At 49.5% G+C, this 16,119-nt stretch overlaps 1 protein-coding gene across 6 annotated transcripts in view; it reads right to left on the minus strand.

The window, feature by feature from the left end:
• LPP (LIM domain containing preferred translocation partner in lipoma) overlaps window positions 1-16,119 on the minus strand; it is a 1,982,563-nt gene that overhangs the window by 17,381 nt on the left and 1,949,063 nt on the right. The window lies entirely within an intron of this gene.

The following is a 16,119-nucleotide window of genomic DNA, read 5'->3' on the forward strand; positions in this document are numbered from 1 at the left end:
GCTGGTAGATCTTGCTATGGTTTCACTGTAAGCCACAAGTACCATCATCAACCAATTCCAGTTTTGCAGCATATTAGGACCCCCGCCCATTCCAATGACTAATGAGACTTGTTCTGGCAGCCGCTGAGACCAGACATCGCAACCTCGCTTCCCCTCCCACAAACCTACCCAGTACTAAGTCAAGCCCCAGTACAGCAAAGTGAGGAGAAAGATTCGAACTGCCATAAGAAACCGTCTGGACCGAGTCAGAACCGTTCTTCTAAACAGACCCAATGTTGGGGCAATTGCAAAGCATGTAAATACACCCCCCTTTGCGGGCTCCACCCTCTCCAGCAAACCAAGTGGTGTACCAGTAAGACCCGCGAAGGAGGCAAGGCCGAACCGTGGCCTCATTCTATCAAACAATCCCCAAGGCTTTCATCATCTTAGTCAGTCCCCGAATTTCCTCCCCAGGAGTGACACGTTCCAGGAGTGCTTCTTCTTATGGTTGGACCATTGCATAGGGCCATAAAATACTAGGTTTCAAGAGCCTGACGCCAGTCTAACGTGGTCTCTCTGCTTGACTGGTATTGCGACTTGGCGGGTACACAGTGACGTATGGTATGCTATTAAGCTTTTATACTGCACTAATCACTACTGTAGTGATCTTGTGGCACTGTGGCCACGTCCAAAATACGGTGCATTGGTCCTTTGCGTAGGATTAAGCAGCCCATAGTTTGTAGGGGAAGAAGAAAAGTGCAAGACACAGGGCAGGGAGAAGCGGGGATAGGAATGGGGCGCACAGACGAACACACTGGAAGGATCCCTGGGCTCCATAGGGTAGAGGGAACGTGTTTTATGGGTGCTAGTGTAATAACGGGCAGTGGATCAAATCCAAGCTACTCAGGAAAAAGTACACACAAAAAAGGCACCCCATGGTAACGAGGACTTTCCAGCGAAGATAGTTTCTATAATAGTGATGAACCAGAGATGTGCTCATGTGAGCCCTTGAATGGTAAAGGTCGAAAATGTTTGAATAAAAAGGAGATTGCAGGGCCCAGACTGGGCGAGAGAGAAAATAAAATCACCTCTGTAAGAAGCAAACATGCATGTTATGTTATGTTACTTGGCATTTATATAGCGCTCTATATATCATTGGTCTGACCTCAAAGCGCTAGTAGGTTGAGCGCCCTCGGAACCGTAGTTCTGGTCTGTAGAGAGAGATAGTGTCATAGGGTGCGTGGGTGCACCAGATGTGTGTGCAGCTGGTGTAATTGCTGGGTGGTAGCTGCATGCTAGCGTTAGGTGTGGTGGGTGCACCAGATGTGTGTGCAGCTGGTGTAATTGCTGGGTGGTAGCTGCATGCTAGCGTTAGGTCTGGTGCGGTGCGGTGCTGGAGATATCAGTTGGAGATGTGCAGTCTGGTGGGTGGACACCCAGACTGGGCTCTGGCTGCGTTAGGCCTGAAGGACGCATGTGAGCGACTAGGCCAGAATGTGCTCGGCTAGCTACGTTTTATTAGGGTGATGAGGTGTTCATGTGGTAGTATTTGCATGAGAACAGCTAGGCCGAATTAATCAGGGGTATAGTTGTGTTCTAGTTGAAAGAAAGTGTATAGAAGAGAGTAAGCGTAGTGGTGTGATATGATGGTTAGCTTTAAAGCGCCAGAGACCAGGCACGTGAACAGGATGGCAGGGAACACAGCGACACACAGAGACAGGGGGCTGGGTATGGAACAAGTTACTTACCTGTAACTGTTGTTCTCCAGCATGGGTCTGGCATGGATTCACATGCTCATGAATATTCCCCGTCGTCAGGCTGGGAATCCTCGGTAAAGAAAAAACCAGTATCAGTTTCGTTTCTGATCTGTCTTTCGTAGTAATATCCAATCACTGGTCTCTGCGTCATACTGACCACAGCCAATGACTGCCCTCTACCTAAGCACCGCCTCTGGCAGCCATCTTCAGATTTGGAAGCACGTGAAGTGGCAGTATGACCAAGTGAAGAGCCGCAGAGGGGTAGGTGGGAGGGTTCGCATGTGAATCCATGCCAGACCCATGCTGGAGAACAACAGTTACAGGTAAGTAACTTGTTCCTTCTCCAGCATGGGGTCTGGCATGGATTCACATGCTCATGAATAAAGAATACATAGCAGTACACACATGCGCAACCACGGGAGGTGGCAAAGGCTCAACATTAAGCAGTACATCCAACTCAACATTAAGCATCTTACCTCCTCACCAGGCTCACCTCAGGCGAACAGGTTGCGCAGCACTGCTTGGCCGACCCTGGACTCCTCCCTGGAATCCCGATCGACGCAGTAGAATTTCGTGAAGGTGTGCGTCGACCTCCACGTAGCAGCCCTGCATATGTCCAGCAGGGGCACACCAGAAAGGAACGCCGTGGTAGCTGCGATCGCTCTGGTGGAATGGGCTCTCGGACGGCCAGGCAGCGGTCGGTTTGCCAACCGATGACAGTACATGATACAGCCGGAGAGCCATCTGGAAATGGAAGCCTTCGAGAGAGCCTTCCCCTGATTGACAGGTCCAAAGTTCACAAAGAGTTGTGACGTCTTCCGAAAACACTTCGTGCGGTCCACGTAGAACTTTAGCGCTCTAGCCACATCCAGCGAGTGCAAAGTCCTCTCAGCCGGCGACGAAGGCGACGGGAAGAACACAGGCAACACCAAGGGTTCGTTGAGATGGAAGTCCGACGGTACCTTGGGCATGAAGGAGGGGTGCGTCCTGAGCACTACCCTCGTGTCGTGAAAAGTCAAGTACGGGGCCTTGCATGAAAGGGCCTGGATCTCTCCCACCCGTCGTGCGGAGGTGATGGCCACAAGAAACGCTGCTTTCCACGACAGAAACTTCAACGGGGCCGAGTGCAGAGGCTCGAACGGAGGTCCCATGAGCTTGGTCAGCACCACGTTGAGCTCCCACGCCGGGGCCGGAGCCTTCACCGGCGGGAACGATCTGAACAGTCCCTTCATGAACTCTTTCACCAGACGATGAGACCACAAGGACGTCCGGCCCGTGGTTCTGGTGTATCGGGAGATCGCAGCAAGATGAATCTTGATGGACGCGTGTGCCAGTCCAGCTTTGGCCAGCGTCAGCAGGTACGGCAGTACCTGGGGAGCCGTAATCCGTAGAGGGTTAATCTTCTGTGCGTGGCACCAGACAGAGAACCTCTTCCATTTGTGTCCGTAGCATTTAAGAGTCGAGGACGCCCTGGCCTTTGCAAGAACCTCTCTGCAGTCGGCCGGTATGTCGCATCCTCCAAACTCTAGCGCTGCAGGAGCCAGGCCTGCAAGTTCAGCGATTTCGGGTCGTGGTGGAGGATGGCGCCTCCTTCCCTGGAGAGAAGATCCGCGTCCACCGGCAGCTTGATTGGCGGGGACGCTGACAAGTCCAGAAGGTCCGGGAACCAAATCTGCCTCGGCCACGCAGGTGCGAGACGAGGATCATCCTGCACCGTGACCTCTTGAGCTGGTTGACGAGCCGGATTAGCAGTGGCAAAGGAGGGAATGCGTAGAGGAACAGGTCCTCCCAGGGGAACGAGAAGGCATCGCCCATGCTCCTCGCCTGGGGAAACCTGCTGGCGAACCTCCGGCACTTGGAGTTCGTCGCCGTCGCGAACAGGTCGATCTGGGGTGTGCCCCACCGTCGGAAGAGGCGATCCACTAGATCCTGCCGTAGTTCCCACTCGTGGCACGAGCGCAGCTCCCTGCTGAGTGTGTCGGCGATGGTGTTTTTTATCCCTGCCAGATGAAATGGCACCAGAAACATCCTTTGGGCGACGGCCCAATGCCACAGGTCCTGCGCCTCCTTGGACAGCGCTGGGGACCTGGTTCCGCCCTGTTTCCTGATGTAAAACATGGTGGTGGTGTTGTCGGTGAAGATCCTCACCACCTTGCCCTTGAGGGACGGAAGGAAGGACCTGAGGGCCCAGAACACTGCAAGGAGCTCCAGGACGTTGATATGGAGGGACTTCTCCGTCGGGAGCCAAAGGCCTTTCGCGTGCAGATTTTCGGTGTGCGCTCCCCACCCTTCCAGGGAGGCATCGGTGGTCACTGTCTCCTGGTGATCTGGGGTCTGGAAGTCCATGCCCGCCGTCAGATGCGTGCGGTTGCCCCACCACCGGACTGCTCGGCGGAAACTCTCGTCGAGTTTGATCCTCTCCTCGAAGCTGCCCGTCGTTTGGATCCAGCGCGCGTCCAGGAACTCCTGCAACGGGCGCATCCGGAGCCTGCACATGGGAATGAGGTAGATGCAGGAAGACATCATTCCGAGGAGGGACTTGATGGACCTCACCTTGGCCGCGTCGGAAACCAAAATCCGCTGTACCTTGCCCAGGATGGACCTGGTCCTTTCCTCCGACGGGGAGGCCAGAAGAGACACTGTGTCGAGCTTCGCTCCCAGAAACAGTGCGTTTTGCGCGGGTACCAGGTGAGACTTGGCGTAGTTCACGGAGAATCCCAGGTCCGTGAGAAGTCGGACGGTCCTTGCCGTGTGATCCAGGGCGAGCTCCCTCGACTTGGCTCGGATGAGCCAGTCGTCCAGGTAGGGGTAGACGTGGATCCCCTCGCGGCGCAGCTGCGCCGCCACCGGTGCAAGGCACTTGGTGAATACCCTGGGGGCCGACCGTAGTCCGAAGGGGAGGGCCTTGAACTGGTAGTGACGCCCTTGGACCACAAACCTGAGGAATTTTCGGTGCCCCTTTAGGATGGGAATATGGAAGTAGGCATCCTCCAAATCCAACGACGACAGGAAGTCTCCTTCCTCCAGCTGACCCAGGACGTGCTGGAGGGTGACCATCCGGAACTTTTGCGCCTTGATGAACTTGTTCAGACGTCGCAGGTCCAGGATGGGGCGCCATCCCCCCGTCTTCTTCTTCACGAGGAAGTATCTCGAGTAAACTCCGGAGCCCCGAAGTCTCTTTGGGACGAGTTCGATGGCGCCCTTCCTCAGCATCGCCTTTACCTCCAGGAGAAGTTGAGGGACGTGAAGTTCCTTCCTGGCCACGGGGGGGACGCGCGGACACCTTCTTTGAAATTCGAGCGCGTGGCCCCGGGCCAAGGCGTCCAGCACCCAACGGTCGGTGGAGATGGACTCCTACACGCTGACGAATCTCGCCAGCCGGCCTCCCACCGGGGTGCTTCGGTGGGGGCCCGACCCCACGGTCGGTTCAATCCTGCTTCGACGAGGCTTTGCCGCCTTGACCTCCTTGGCGACGACGGCGGGGTCCGCCAGACTTGCCTCGTCCTCTGTAGGCCTCCTGAGCCGACGAGCGGGCCGCTTGACGGTAGGTGGAGAAACCGCAGACGAGATGACTCTGCGTCCCATAGCGTCCAATTTCTTTCCCTCGCCGTCCGGTGGGGAAGTCGATGTGGAGGCCGCACCCCCCCCCGCTTTTTTCCTGGCCGCCGCGGAGACGACGGAGTCCGGGGTAGGCTGCGCCCGGAGGCACAGGGGGGCCGTGTCCGGGACCCGGTACTTCTTGTCGTACCGGTCCCTTCTAGCTGGCGTCGTGGAAGGGTTCTTGAGGAGGGTGAGGCCCTCATCCCAAATGTCGTCCAATAGAGGCACTGAGAGGACCGTCTTCCTCTTGGCCTCGCGCCGCTGATAAAGGTCGTCGGGCGGAGAAGCCCTGGTGGGAGGCGACGACGGTACATCCTCGTCGTATACCTCGTCGTCCGTACCCGTCGCTGCCGTGTCAGTCCCCGTATCATCCCCTCGAGTGGACGGGGAGGAGGGCTGGAAAGGGCGCGACGGCTGAAAAGGAGGCGGAGGGTGGATCCTTCTTTTCTTGGTAGGGGGAATACCAGAAGGTCCCGGTTCTGGGTCCCCCGACGGGAGAGGTTCCGTCGGCAACGGTAGTCTCGTCCTTATCTCTGAGCATAAGGACTGTATAGCCAACAAAATGGCCGCCGAGCTGTCTCGCGGCGCTGGCAGAGGGGGATCCGACGGGCGATCAGGGGCCCCGTCGGTACCCTCGATGTCGTCGTCGTCGCCTGCGTCGGGATCCATCCCGACGGGCCGGTCTTCTTCCACGCCGAGGCCGTGGCTTAAGACTTCAACCAGCTCCTCCTCCGAGGTTGAGGCCGAATCTACGACGACGCCCTGCCCCCCCTTTTTCTTCCCCACGGGGGATTTCACGGGGGCCCTATCGATGGGCACAAAAGAGGACTCCCTCCGAGGTGGCAGGGAGACTCTGAGCCCCGAGGTCGCCACCACTGGTGTAGCCCCCACAGGCTGAGCCAGGGCCGCCGCGACAGTTTTGATAGAGGGCTTGGCCGGATGGATTAAGGCCTTGACCACCTTAGGTGCGCTCACCGCCTTATCCTTGAGGGGGGGGGGCACTGCCTCGCTCCCCCTCCGATGGGGCCTTCGAGCTCGACCGGGGCCTCTCCAGGAGCTTTGCCGGGTGCTCGGCCTTCCTCTTACCCGACCCAGAGCGTTGGCTCGTGGTTGATGGTGCCGGGGAGGGTGCGCCCTGCCTGGCGCCCGTAGAGCCCGACCGTTCGGCACTCCCGGTGCCAGCGGACTCGCGGTGCTTTGCCTTGTGTTGGACCCCCGTCGCCGGGGCGTCCTCAAAGGTCTTAGAAGACCGCTCGGATTTCTTCTTCTTCTTCTCGCCTGACGGGCTCTTCCCTTCCAGCCAGTTGGCGAGACGTTGATGGCGGTCCTTCATGGTCCGCTCCGACATGTTGCCGCAAAACGCACAGTCCTTCTCCACGTGCGTCTTGTCCTCATGTAAGCAGTAGAGACAAAAGGAGTGTTCGTCCTCCTTAAAGACGTTCTGCAGCTGGCATCCAGGGCAGACCCTGAACAGCTTTCCGGGCGTCGAGCATCCCTTCTCCTGGGCCATGTCCGGGCCTGAGAAACTTCTGGAGTCCTCCAAAAGCGTAGCTCGACGAAATCTTCACCCTTGAGGGGCGCAGACGAATCCGACACGGGTCCCCGTTGATCGGATGGAGAGTCGGTGGAGCTTGAGGCTCTTTTGACCGAAAACAAGACGTTTTTTGAGAAAAAACATGAAAAAATAGCACTAACGCTCGAGAGCAATAGCACGAGGATCCCAACACATGAACGTGCGGTAAAAATCTGAAGATGGCTGCCAGAGGCGGTGCTTAGGTAGAGGGCAGTCATTGGCTGTGGTCAGTATGACGCAGAGACCAGTGATTGGATATTACTACGAAAGACAGATCAGAAACGAAACTGATACTGGTTTTTTCTTTACCGAGGATTCCCAGCCTGACGACGGGGAATATTCATGAGCATGTGAATCCATGCCAGACCCCATGCTGGAGAAACAGCGACAGGGTGGTGGGGGATACGGATATATAGCAAAAGCATCGGGAAGGCAGGGTACACAGTGATACACGTGTAAAACATTCACATTCATATTTCTATCCAGATGCGATTCAGGCGAATGTTTACAGCTCTACCCAAGTGTGGGACATGCCAACATTTGCATCTCCATCTAGAAGCAACTCTGGCCAACGTTCACAATCCTGTCAGGTTAATGTTCACAGTTCTAACTGAGGGCTCCATTAATTCCATCCATTTCATCCACTCAATCCTATTCTTCCATTCCATCCACTCCACCCACTTCATCCATTCAAACCACTCCATCCACTCGGTCCATTCCATCCACTCGGTCCATTCCATCCCTTCACACAATCCATCAATTCCATCCATCCACCCATTCCATCCATTCTGTCCGTTTCATCCATTCTGTCCACCCCATCCATCCATCCATCCATCCATCCATCCATCTATCTATCTATCTATTCCATCCACTCTATCCATTTTGCCCATTCCATCTACTCCATCCGCATTGTCCCATCAATGAGAGTGAATCCACTGCTGTGAGCTGTGGGAGGGTTAGCATGAAGCGCATAGACCAGACTACTGTCTTGATGTGAAAAGCAGCCCTTTAGCAGGTCCCTTGAAGTAGTTCCAAACTCAGATGACTCTTGCATGGGAAGAAGGCGTGATGATAAACCACACAATAACTGGAGTAAAAGGGGTATTCGAATAAATAGGAGCGTGGGCCTGGTTAATGGAGCCCAGTAGAGCATGTCAAAAAATAAAAAACTGCACGCTTTAATAGCAAAATGACATTTTTCATTATTTATAAGGCATGCATTTGGTAAAAAGAATTTGAGAAAACACCACAAAGAGTCAAGTGATTTGGAATCACAAACCATCTTCATTTGACGATTCAATAATCTAGTACAAAATGCACAAATATTTAAATGATGTTGAATAGACACATGATAATGGACATTTCTCCTTTTCCCCTGGGCGGGTTGTCCAACTTCCACCGTCAAACCGAAGTAACCCTACCGGTTTTCTTCGCAAGCCCGCCCACACCAGCTGAATAATCTCGGCACTCGCAAGACCTTTCAAGGGTCCTAAAGTTCTACATAGAAGCAAGAATTTTTGACAAACGTCTCAACTATTTCTGGCGTTTGGCCCCCCTAACAAAAGGTCGACCTATTTCGAAGCAAGGTATTGCCAAATGGGTTTCCACCACAATTTTGCCGGCCGACACTCAAGCCAATTGACCGCTACAAGGACCGTCCATGCTCATTCCTCTAGGGCGGTGGGGTCTTTGAAAGTGCTATGGGCAAGGGTTCCCCCGTCAGATATATGCCGCGCAGCAACCTGGGCAGTCCCACCCACCTTCCTCAAGCATTACTGCATTTAGGAACAAGGAGAAGCTGAAGCCCACCTATCATCCCTAAGGGAACAAGGCTACATTTCACCAACTCTCATCTCGCTGGGGTTAGAATCTGAAGATGGCCTCCTGGGTGGGGCTTGTCACGCGACATTCCATTGGCTGAGGTAGAATTCACCCAAAAGGACATGGATGGGCTACTAAAGTGTAAAATACTGCAAGGGGCAATTTGTCTGCACCTGTTTGAAAGGATCCGAGGGTGAGTATAATTCACTGGCTGTCCTTTATTAACATTGCACAGATTTCAAACTTTACAAATTGTTACATCCAAGTATTGAACAACAGAATGTTTTTAATGCTTGGGCTTCATTGGGTTTCACACTAAAGTAGTCATCAAAACTTGATATAGTTCTCTGGGCTGCACACTTTTATAGTCCTTAAGGCTTTATGAAATCCTCTACTGCATTCAAGTATTCAACATCATACTTGTAGCATACAGTTTTTAATGCTGGCATTTCCCTTGACGTTTGTCTTACTGTTACGTTTCAAATAGTCTCTTTTATAGACCTCAAAATTTAATTTAGTCCTCTTGTGTTTTTGCTTACATTTTTCTATATTCCTTCAGTTTTCCTGATTTTTGATATTTTCTGCGTGCCTGTAGACGAGGACGCTCTAACTTCCTTTTCGGGCCCCCCTGTGGACGTCGCAAACAGGAAAGGTGCCGATGACTTTCAATGCTGCCATCGACATCTGGCTTTCTGTGGACGGTACTGTTGTCGATGGTGAAGCAGCCAGCACGGTCGACAAGGAGGTCTCAGAGGGCATGGTTGTCGTTGACGGGTGTGTGGACAATGTCGCCGAAGATTTTGCTTGTTTACCCATCGACAAAATCAACGACAATGGTTTGATGGTCTTAGATGATGACGAGGCTGACGACGATGGTTTGATGGCCGTGGTTGATCGTGGTGTCGTCGACTGTGGTTTTCGGGCGACTGTGAGGATCGTTGCGCTCGTCAACAGAGCATTTACAACGGATTCCGGTGTAGTTTTCGTCCTCAGCAGGTCCCTCGTCGGGCAAGGTCGTCGATGGACAAACTTATTCCCAACCTGTTGGCGGGGATTATTTAAAGCATGTGAATCCATGAAAGATCCAAATGGTGCAGAATCCTATTTTCAGTGTACATTAAGCCCTTGGCAAAATAAACCTTTTTGGACTCTATACTTTGAGCTTTCAGTCATGCATTGATCCAGACCACAAAACTTCTCAATCTCAGGATGATGGGTTGGAGGAACACATGTTTGGGTAGGATAAAAATACAAGAGGGAATAAGGCAATTGTGAAAAGGGAAAGGGAAAAAAAAAAAATCGAAATCCATGATGAGCCTTCTCTACAAGAACCAAATGTCCTTGGTGCAGTCCCTAAATCTAGTCCTTGAAGAGAAGGCAGTAATGGAGTTTGATTTTTCCTAGTCTCACTGATCTCTTCGAGTGGGTGAAGGCTTGACAACTGGACATGGGCAAGCGAGCTTGGTGCCTCTTTTGCACTAGTGGTTTGAATCTGGCTTTGGATAGGAATTCTTCACAATATTGATTTACTTTCAGGTAGGACTTTAACTCACCCATCACCTAGGTTTTCAGCGACATGCAAGCTTGTTTGTTGGTCTTCCTGTAGCTGCCATCAGGATAGGGGTAGGCACCACCTGTTCTCTGGGCCCTCTATAAAGGGTTATCTTCTGCCAGAGGTTGGGCCCAGGTTCTCAGCAGGCTCTTTATTCTACCCGCTCCTTTCATGGCCTACTCTGCTTACATCTCAGTCACTATTAACTAGTTGGACAATTTGGCTTAGCAAACACAGGTTCAAGCTCTCCAACTCTCCTTCTCTTGCTCCTCTCTGTGCAACACACACCATGCTCTATGGAATGGCAGCCTAATACCCTCTACTTCACAAGGCATGTGCTTCTTTTTATAGATTTATTTTGAGACCGATTTGTCCAGTGTGTTGTGATGAATCCGATGGATTTATCACTGTTTTCCCGGCAGTGACCTCCTCCCATGTGGCTAGGAGATGGCAGCCGCTTCCTGATCCTGGGGGTGGCAGTATGAGGGAGCATCACAGGGCAGGATACAACTACCTGGGGGATGTTATGACTTCATTGAAGGAGTCACAATGTTCCCCCCTTTCCCATGAGAAAGAACCCCTGAACACCAAGACATTAATGGCCTATTGTCAGATAATGATTTGATTCACCGCTGTAGAGTAAGTCAAGAAACCATTTTTCTAGATTATTCTAGTTAGGCCCCCTCTTTCCACCTAAATGACCATAACTCACACAGCACCTTTGGTTCTTGATGTTCCGTTATGCAAAGTCCAGGAGAAAAACAGTCCAGAGGTAACCATGACCTCTAATCTTGATGTGCCTTTTTGCAAATTCTGGGAGAAAAAAAATATCCAGGAGTTAAAAGCCCAAAGAAAGTTATGGACTTCAACTCCCAGAACCACTCAGGTACTGAGACAAGGAGAAGGACTAGTGAGTTTGTGCAAAGTGACAGGACCTTGAGCTACAACATGCAGACTAGTTTTTTTTCCAAAGCTACACTGAGGTGGCCATTTAAAAATTGCAACCACATCATGGAGGAGGGAGGTGCAGTGAACAGTGCAGGAGGAGACATTGCCATCGACACTGAGGCTCCAAAGCATGAGGCACACAGAGAGCACTGGCGAAGCAGAGGAGGCCGCCGGTACAGGGAGAGAGACGCTGCATGCAAGCAAGAAGGGGGCAGTGCAGGAGCTCTTGGAGGTTTGGTCGCTTTGTGAAGCAACAGACAATCCCGGGCCATGGAGGAGAGCCGGCGCATGACCGCAGAGCCGGAGCGGGTGCTGGGGGAGTGTCCACACACTTCAACCTGGAAGGCAAAAGAACAAGCCATAACGCAGAGGAGCTAGCAACTGAGACACTGGTAAAGACCGGTGAGTCTGCCCAAAGCAGCTGAGGAACCCAGAGCGCACGGACAACCACGTCAACATGTGATTGAATGGTAAAAGATTGCAAAATTTTAATTTTTATTTGTATTAAGTTTTGTACAAAATGTTTTAACAAATGTTAGAACAGTCCTTTCAAAATCAAACACTTTCAATGCATTGCGCCGGAACCTCAAGAAAGAAAGAAAGAAAGAAAAAAAAAGGAAAACTCAAAGTAAACACAACAAACATAAAACGCTACACTTAGTCTAGAGTAGAGTATCGCAAGCCACATTGGTTAATCGTCAAGTTGTCAATAGATTGTCGAGATAAACAACGGTTGCACAGATCAACATGTAGTTGTGTCCAGATATTCGGTTATTCCACCAGTCGTCCAGGTTTCCATTGAGAGGGGTGAACTTACCCAAGGCCAAGGTCCTTTCTGATATTAAAGCTGAACATTCTGTCAGTAGATGCCGCAGTGTCTCAATATCTTTGTTACAGACTCGACATATGTTGTTGAGCGTTTCTTTGTCATGTTTTAGAAAGAGCATCTCTTTGGTTGGTAGCAGATTTAATCGCAAGAAATGATCTTGTTGGTATCTTGAAGGGAATTTTTGCAGGTACCTTGGAATGTGATTTTAGGTTCGATGGATATTGCTGGGTCGCAATCCAGTCGCATTGAATTACCTTTTATTTTTTTTAACAGCACATGGGTTATTGTGGAGTACTTCAACAGAGGCTCCCACATGAATCAATTTTTTTCAAAATGTTTGTCTCCCAGACTTTTAGTAATCCATGATACAGGCTTTTGGGTAATTCCTCCAAGATTGCGTATTGGACAACATTGTCGGGTATCGTCATCTTTCGATATAAGGCAAGGGATTTCCATAATACTGTAGCTCCCAGTGACTGCAAGCCTATTTCGTATCTAATCGCTGCAATTGCAACATTTTGTGGGAGGCAGAGGACCTTGCGCCAGAATTTCCCTTATAGCTGATTCCATATGTTGGCGTTGATATTCAGGCCTGCTTCACTACCGAAGGTAAATCGCTGGTACAACTTTTTGGCAACAGATGCCATTCTCCACATACAAATAGATGATGTATTGGATAAATTGTAGCCCAAATAGCGAATGGATGCCACCCACTCCAGAGATTCAGCCCCATGTGTCCATTTCATAATCTTAGGTTTTAGCTCCCTTGAAAAGACCACATTAGATTTGGACCCATTTGCCACCAAATTGTTAAAGCGGGCGTAGGCCTGTAAAATATAAAGCTTCCATTGGAGGCCTCGCGGATTCCAATCAAAAAGTAATATCATCTGCGAAGGCCAGCCAATGGATTCTCAAGTGTCCCAGCCTCTCAGATATCAAATCATGTGAACCCCACAACTCCTAAATATCACAAACATACAAATTAAAGAGCGTAGGCACCAAAGTACATCCCTGTCTGAGGCCCAGTTGTACAGAAATAGACCTAGTAAAAGCCCCTTCCCTGTTAAATCGAATACAGATCTATGAGTTTTCATGTAGCGCAGCAATTAATTGTACCAATTTCCTAGGAACATTGAGCCTCAAGTGCTTGCCCATAACCGCTGGCGCACGACACAATCAAATGCAGAGGACAAATCCAGGGAGGTCATATAGATATTTCCCCCCTGGACGGCCTTTGCATTAAGTAGTAGATGTTTAATTAAGGTTGCATTCAGCGGTGTACCCATCGACTGCCAAAATCCCACCTGAAATCGAGAGTGTGTGTTATTTCTTTTACTAAGAAAGCTATTCAAGTCTCTGAGAAGCAAGATGGAGACAACCTTACTAGAGGAATCCATCAAGGCAATAGGCCTATAATTTCCGGGTCATTAGGATTCCCTTTTTTGTAGATGGGAATAATAATCGATTGTCTCCAGGAATCTGGAACTATATGAGAAACATATATAGCATCAAAATATGGCTTTTAAAAATATGCACACCAGACCGGTCCTCCTTCAAAAGAAACAGAGGTAATCCGTTAGGACCCTGCGCCCTAGATGGTTAATGGTTCAAACTATATCCTCGATTTTCCACGGGCAAGGACCCTCAAAAACAGGATTATTCAGTAGGTCAGATTGGTGGTCCAGATGAACCGGAATATACTAAATGTTTCTGTGAAAAAAAGACATCTAGATGTTCTGAATTGCATCCCCGGGGATGATGCACCCCCAGCTATTTTGTTGTTGATGCGAAGCCAGAATTGTCTAGTATTAGCATTCATCAGCGACTTCAATATAGCCCAATTGTACTTTGGGAGAAGCTCAAACCTAAGAAATTTAACAAAATGACTGCTAAAAAAAAACTAAGGAAAGTCTGAGTCAAAGAGTTACACTTAGGAATCTGTGTCTAACCCCTATACTTGCCCCGACAACTATATCTGTACAATGTGTAGGGATGTCAGCGACCAAAAGAAAACAGTGTTTAACACAAGGTTCTGAGCTTCTTCCAGCTCGCAGCTTCCTTTCAGCTCCCTTCCCCATGTATAAAACAGTTCCACAAAGAAAAGTCTCAAAATTCCCCTTCTTAGATTTAGGATGCAATAGTCTCTTTTCAGGTCTCAGGGTTTACTTCCCCAAGTCAGAACTAGGGGTTCCCCTTCCACAAGTTCCAAGTCACATAGTTCAAACCACCTTGAAATTAAATGTTTCTGGTCAGAACTCAGGGTTCCCTTCCCCAAGTTTCAAGCGACAATTCAAAATGAAACACAAAATGGCCTTCTCTCCAAGTAAAGTTAAAGTCGTTTTAAAATATTTGTTCAGATAATTTGCAGCTTTCACCCAGGTTGGAAACATCCCTGTAAACCAGGCTTCAGTATCCTTTGGTTGCAGGTTAAAGTCACATTAGATTTCAGCATACTGTGTTTTTTTTTAGAGTTACATTCATTTTCAGCACTTCAAAATATAATGTTTTTCTCGAATTTAATATTCCTTTCCCCTTTTTTGGGTTCCAAATGTGTTAATTCTGTTTGGTAGCAAGATTTTAATTCAGTTCGGTATTCAATAATAATACATCTTACTTATGGTTTATTTGCACTAAATCCGTAGTTCAATATTTGTTTATTTCACTTTAATTGAATGACTCGCTGTTCGGAGACCTTCGAAAACATGTTTCTTGACACACACGACCGCTCCGATACAAAGCATTCCCATCTGTTTGACAAAGAAATGATCAGAGATTTGCAAAAACGTGCTAGTCTGAAGCACGCGATATCACCAATACAAAGTATTCAGCAAAGAATGAAATTCACACACGCACGCGTGCGCTGGGTTTCAAATTCAGCAGAAACTTGCCTGTCACTTTAAGTTTGTGCTGCAGCGCGGATCACACAGCCTTCTGCTTTTAGTGTCATGACTCCAGTTCCTGCCCCTCAGACACTCCCGTGGTGGTCCTCCATCACAGAGGAACGAGCAATTCGAGCAGAAAGGAAAGGGGCAGCCTTCCTGCACGGTTCCCTTCAGCTTCTTCAATCTGCTCCAGAGAGTCCCAGCTCCCACGCCATGCTGTAGGGTTCTCTGCTGCATGCACCAGCCTTCTGTTCCTTCTCCGGTATTAAGCGTGCTATAAATAACCTATCATATCATAAAAATTGGGGAAGGGTTGGGTTGGTTGCCATTAGGGAAAGGGGGATACCATGTCTCGACCAAAGGCACCCCACTCACAGTTCCCACGGACCCTCCACCCAGGTGATCCTTCTTCACCGCCAAGGTAAGGATCCAATAGCGATGGCCTTTCCCTGGCCACCTGCGCAGAAGATCTAAGAATAACCAAGGTCTAGGGTGAGAATAACCAAGTTCCTCACAGCAGGTACATTTTAGTAGAATATTACCACAGATGGGTATATCAAGCACCATATACACTGTTTTGGTATATATGAAGAATCTGATGGGATTCTCCCCAGAAAAACGGTCTAGGACCCTGCTTTTGTGGCCAGGGAAAGGCATGTGGTTTCTGATCCGTCCCTGGGGGTGGTGTACTGCGGGATGATCTGGGTGGGGGGCCTAAACAAGGAAGACTAGGAGAAGCCCTTTTTTAACTATCCCCTGTAATCTCTCACTTTTTTTTAATTTTTATTTTTTTATTTGTAATTTGTAGTTTATTCAAACTTTTATTACAATACAGAACACAGACACAAAAACAGATAATTATGGTGCAACAAAAAGCAAAACAATATCCTTCCTATTCTGTTGCTGATTTCATTACTTCGTTTGGTATAATCTTTTCTAAGAAATTAATCACCACACATGTTAAATGAGCATTGTTGCTAGAGAGCATCCTGAACCACCAATCGTCAACAATGTCATTTACAGGAGCATACTTTCCTAAAAACAGTGAACGAACTTCGACCAACTCCTCACAATCCATTATTAGATGTTTTAGGGATTCTTCTGACACTTGACAAAATCTACAAATATTGTCCATTGTTTTTTCGTCATGTCTAGCCCAAAGCATATCTTTTGTGTGA

The sequence above is a fragment of the Ambystoma mexicanum genome, chromosome 10, assembly GCF_040938575.1.
Source record: "Ambystoma mexicanum isolate Mex_15411 chromosome 10, UKY_AmexF1_1, whole genome shotgun sequence".
In the NCBI taxonomy this organism is placed as follows: Eukaryota; Metazoa; Chordata; class Amphibia; order Caudata; family Ambystomatidae; genus Ambystoma; species Ambystoma mexicanum.